This window comes from Arvicanthis niloticus, chromosome 22, assembly GCF_011762505.2.
Source record: "Arvicanthis niloticus isolate mArvNil1 chromosome 22, mArvNil1.pat.X, whole genome shotgun sequence".
Classification (NCBI taxonomy): Eukaryota; Metazoa; Chordata; class Mammalia; order Rodentia; family Muridae; genus Arvicanthis; species Arvicanthis niloticus.
This window is the reverse complement of record NC_133429.1, coordinates 40,491,753-40,497,441: the sequence shown is the minus strand read 5'-3', so window position 1 is coordinate 40,497,441 and position 5,689 is coordinate 40,491,753. Positions and strand designations below refer to the sequence as shown.

Sequence of the window (5,689 nt, the reverse complement as noted above, 5' to 3'; positions counted from 1 at the left end):
ACTCTTGGTGTCCTGCTGAACCCTGCTGAGCTATACAAGTCCTCACTCCACATTCTGTAACCTGGAACACCAACAGTGATACACAAGTCTAGCTAGGTGAGCCAGTGCATTTATGGGGGGTTACTTGCAGACACATGAGTGAGAGGTACTTACAAGAGCATGACTAACCTGAAGACAGCTTCATCACTGGGAAGACTATACCCATGAGGGAGACAACTTACAGAAGCTGCAATCCCAGGATCTCCCTGCTTAACTTACAGGCCGCTCCATGGGAGAGTCTTCTCTGCCAGTGTGGGTCCAGGGAGCAAGCAGGCCTGGAGCAAGAGCAGGGTCAAAGCATGTCGGAATCCTGGAAATCTCATCCTGAGATCAGCGGGAGGAGAACAGCTCCACCCCTCCCCAGGCTCCACCCACTCCACTCCCTGCATGTTTTGCCACACATAGCTCTTGCCTCATTAGAAGAGATCACGTGGCAGGTATGCAGGTTAAACTTCCCTTACCCTTATATGTTCGTTTCCAGCACCTGGAATTCCTCCTCATGCAAATGAGTCATTCCCAGCACCCTGGCCCAGGCCAGTGATGTACATTCACCCCGATAGCCCCTACTTTACAAAGGCTTAAATAGCTTTTGGTCCCCCTATTAAACTGAACCTGTTCTCTGAAGCTGTTCCCAGGTGTATATGTTCCTTATCGGCGCACTTACTGCTGACCAAGATCCTGCCTGCACCCGGGATAAACTTCTCTCCCTCCAATCAAACCTGGTACAGTGTGCAACGGACCTGGCTACCCCAAGTGGGAGAAGCAGACATTGAATGGTATGTTCCTACCAATTGTTTACTGCTTATGTAATATTGAGGAGGGGCTTTATGAATCTGGTAAGGTCCATGTACTTCCTGAGCCTTGTAAGTTTCCTTAGCTTTTCTGGGTCTTACAAACTTTCTCCTTCCTTCCAGGGGTGAATACTCTTATTGGAGGAAATAGATAAATAATAGATGTAAATAGTATCTTTTGGGGGGGGGGGTGTTGACTTTTCTACCGCCTTAGCATCACTGTCATGTTGCAGATACTCCTGTTTATAACTAAGGATCATGTGTGTTTAGAGGAAATGAGGCCAGGGAGAAGTTAAAAATTAGAAATATTATTTGCTGCAAAGGTAAATAGATATTCTTCCTAAAGCTAGCCTTTGGATGCTTGGCAGTGACTGTCTAGAATCTTTCATTACTATTTACCCAGCATTCAGTAGGAAACAATGCTGTGATTGATTAGCAATGCCTGCCTGGGTGGGGGCGGGGGTGGGGAGGCGGTAATGGATGGTTGTAGAGGTGTCTTTGCAGTTTTATATTTAAGAATTATTGCTTGAATTCTAGTCTTGATACCTGGAATGTGTCCAGGACATTGCTAATATTAGCTGTTAGTTAAGGTTTAATTAAGCAGATTGCTCCTCCACCCCTTTTTTCTTTAGGAGCCAACCTAATGCCAGGAACATTACGTATTCATCTCAGTATAATGGATTAATTCTCTACTATTACATTTGTCTGCATATTCATGTGTCTGGCAGGACAGGAGAAGGACAAAGAGCATCTCCTTTCATCATAATCTCCTTCCTTTTACATTTTCAGTGTCTTGCCTTGTGAGTGGCTGGCAGCAGGCGGAACCTAGCGGTGGGTGACAAGGTAGACGGAGGCTACGGCTGAGTTGTTCTCATGTTTCAGATTCTTGCTGTCTCCCTTCGGCCTGGCCCGGTCATCTGTCTCCCACTCCCTGAGTTATTTTTTTCCTCTCGAAAACAGTAAGGCCTTTAAATCGACCCGGACCTCTCCTCTGTGTCCTATCACGAATGGTGAATAATGAGCTGATTAACCCAGTGACCTTCACGGACGATAAGAATGGAATATAAAGATAAAAGCTTTTCCTGCCTCTGACTTCCCCTCCCTCTAGACTTTTCCTGGGCACCCTCCTCTGTAACGGACAACACACTGGGCTTGTTTCTCGTCTCTTTCGTGCTTCACGCTATCTTGCAATGCGGATTCTAAACCCGGCCCAAAGTGCTTGACCCTCGGGCTCCTTGACCAGGATCTGCTTAGCATACACCACTTATTAGTGTTCAGCTTAATCTCTGGACACCTGTGACTCATTTCAGAAGTGCCATTGTCCCTGTGGTCTAGAGGGTTTGGCACCCGTGGCCACTTCTACCATTTACTCTGAGTAAGTGCCCGTATTGATTGTCCTCTGAGCCTAAGCCAGAGCAAGTTTGTTCTCCTCTTGGAAGAGGTTCAAACTTGCATTATCACCACTTGGGGCGGGGGTGGGAGCAGAATGCGACTGTCCCATACAGTGTCTTTCCTCTTTCTAGTCACCCCATCAAGGTCAGTCTCCCATCGGTTCCTCATTTGACCCCAGCAACATTCACTGGGGTTCTACTAATGACACCTTATTACTGAGTCCTTAGCTTCTAGAACCTGTGGGAATGAGTAGGCTATGCATCCTACAGATTGAACCCGTCAACCTCTCCTGCTGAAGTCTCTACCCCTGATGTGGCCATATTTGGAGACAGGCCCTCTATTGAAAGGACTGATGTGCTAACATCTTATGGCTGGTATCTTCACACGCAAAGGGTCGACCACCAGAGCATAGGCATGCATAGGAAACTCCCATGAGGCTAATGCAGTGGCTGCTGTTTGCAGAGGAGGGAAACCCCACAGAAACCAACCTGCAGAACCATGATGAAGCACACCTCTCTCATTTGAAGTACCAGTGGCGTTGTATTATGGCAGCCAGAGCTGAGATTAAAGCACACAAGGAAAGAGTACACTGGCAGATAGGATGAATGCTGAGAATCAGACGGAGTGGGGAGGCTTTCCTGGGTCATCCTGGCCTATAAAAGGTCTATAGAGGTAGAAGGGGGCAGAAGGGATGCATGTCTGCTGACACCTCAGTCCCAATCTACGAGTGTATAAACACCATGACCAAGGCAACTCTTATAAAGGACAACATTTAATTGGGGCTGGCTTACAGGTTCAGAGGTTCAGTCCATTGTCATCAAGGTGGGAAGCATGGCAGCATGCAGGCAGGCATGGTGCAGGAGGAGCTGAGAGTTCTACATCGTGATCAGACTGGTGCCTGGAGAGACAGATCCAACTGAATGCATATATAATTAGGACGTTATTAGATCAACTTACAGGGTCTGAGGATACATAGTCTACTATTGCAATGTATTTACTGCAGAGCCAGAAAACACAAAAGCCACTCAATCTAAGAAAATGGAGGCCTCAGAACATCGGGAAGCAATGATTGATTGTTCCAAAGACTGAGCAAAGGGCCTAGAAGCATCATACAGATTTGCTGGTATGAGCCTGCATTGAAAGGCTGAAGAGTGTGGAGTCTGCCCAGGAGTTGGCAGCATCAGAGGACACTCCTAATCTAGAAGAGTCCTGTCCTCTTCTCTTTTTTGTCCAAGCCCATCAGATGAAGCTGCCAGTATTCAGGGAGAGCCTTCTCCATGCAATATACTAAATGTCTTTCACAGAAGCACCTTCAGAAACACAGTTGGAAGTGTCTTCCAATCCATCCATGGATGGCTAATCATTAAACCCAAGGAGACCAGACCGGCTAAACTTTTAACCTATAGAACTGTTAAGATAATAAACGGGTGCTGTTTTAAAAGCCTTAACATTTGGAGTAATTAATTTGACACGTCAATAGAAAAATAAATTTTCGACTGTTAGGCCTTCACGTCGGTATATTGGCACTTTGAAAGGGAAGTTTTGGATAGATGCATATATTGAGGATCCATTTGCTTCTTAAAAAAAAAAAAAAAATACAACAAGCTAATTTGGATAGCAGTAAGTTACCAAATCTGAACACTGTCTGCCACCACCTGAGCAAGACCACACAGAGGAAACTGGGGCCAAAGGGCATGACACGCAACTCCTTCAGCTTCTTGTACTTGAATTGACAAAGTGGAACGCTATGCAAAGCACAAACTTACTTCTCCATTTGAAGAGACTAAAAAAATCAAGATAATATAAGACTCGAATATCAAAGGAGTATAGAGCTACCCTCCAAGTCTTGACAGCAGCCATTACATTTGAAACAAGAGAAGGGTATTGCTGTGTTGTGTAGTGAGTGCATATGTTGCTTGTACATGTGTACTTCATGTACATAAGCACCACCGTGTGGTGACTGGAATATGCTTGGTCCAGGGAATGGCACTATTAGGAGGTGTAGCCTTGTTGGAGTAGTTGTGACCTCGCTGGAGGAATTGTGTTCCTCTGGGGATGGGTTTTGAGACCCTTTTCCTAGCTGCCTGGAAGACAGTCTCTCTAGGCTGCAGTCTGATCAAGACGTAGAACTCTCAGCTCCTCCTGCACTATGTCTGCCTGGATGCTGCCATGTTCCCACCTCGATGATAACCTCTGAGCCTGTAAGCCAGTCCCAATTAAATGTTGTCCTTACAGTAGTTGCCTTGGTCATGATGTCTCTTCATAGCAATGGAAACCCTAACTGAGACATGCCTTACTAGGTGGCTTGTTCAGGGATGTCAGGTCTGTTGTTTGAGACAGAATCTCACTCTGTACCTAATGCTGTCGTAAGCTACTGACGCTATAGCTCAGATGGACTAAATCTCAAACCAGCCCCCTTGCCTCAGCCTCCCAAATACTGGGATTATCTGCTTGTGCCACCAGGTCGGGCTTCCCTTATGTGCTCTGGAGACTTGGTCTTGCCTTTCTCTCTGGGCTTCCTTTCCTGGCAGAGTCAGTTTCTATCAGTTGATAAAGAAAGACACATTGTTGTCCATGATGACCACTGGAAAGGCTTTTCTTGATACTGACCAACTTTCCAAGGATGCAGAGTTCCTAGTATTTATGTCACCACCTCTGGGAAAGTCAGGCAAGAGAGTACATGGTTTGGGGATCCTGAACCCCGCCCCCACACCCCCAGCTCTCTTTAAGTCTTTAACCCTCTCTGCTAGTTTTGACTGAGCCAACTGTTTGCGTTTACTCTGACAAAAAAAAATACAGCGTTTTTTAAATGCCTCTTTCGTGAATCATACTTTTAAAGGACCTTCAAAATACCTGTATTTAAAACTTGATTCCAAGAAAATGATGTTCTTAAGCTAGACATGATTGTGTGTGTGTGCGTGTGTGTGTGTGTGTGTGGGTGGGTGTGCACGTGTGTGTGCACATGTGTGTGTGCACGTGTATGTGTGTGTGCGCATGTGTACACATGTGCATGTGTGTGTGTGCGCGTGCGTGTGTGTGCACATGTGCATGTGTGTGTGTGTGTGTGCATGTGTATGTGTGTGTGTGTGTGTGTGTGTGTATGTGTGCAATCCAAGTATTCAGGTAGCTAAGACAAGAAGGTTGCTGAGTTCAAGACCAGCATGGGCTACACAGCAAGATCCTGTCTCAAGCAAGCAGATAAACAAACACAAACAGATAATCGTGTCCTTATGATCAGTTGTAAACATTGCAATTATGTTCCTAAGGGGTTACTGTTGTTGTTGTTGTTGTGTGTGTTACTACCACTTTTTCCATTGTGCTTGGCTCTGTCATCGGTCTTAGTGACAAGCATCCACAAATGCCATTTGCTGTATGCTTACTATCTACAAGCGCCACATAAAACAACAATCCAGATAAGATGTCCCCCCCTTCCCCGCCCATTTTTACATCACGCGAAATTGATTTTG

General features: G+C 45.8%; 1 long non-coding RNA gene across 1 annotated transcript; it reads left to right on the top strand.

Moving 5' to 3' along the window:
- LOC143436232 (uncharacterized) lies at positions 1-4,990 on the top strand. Its single transcript, XR_013106388.1, has 3 exons — positions 1-476; positions 665-815; positions 1,620-4,990. It is a non-coding gene; the product is annotated as an uncharacterized LOC143436232 (long non-coding RNA).
- Positions 4,991-5,689: the final 699 nt, after the last annotated feature.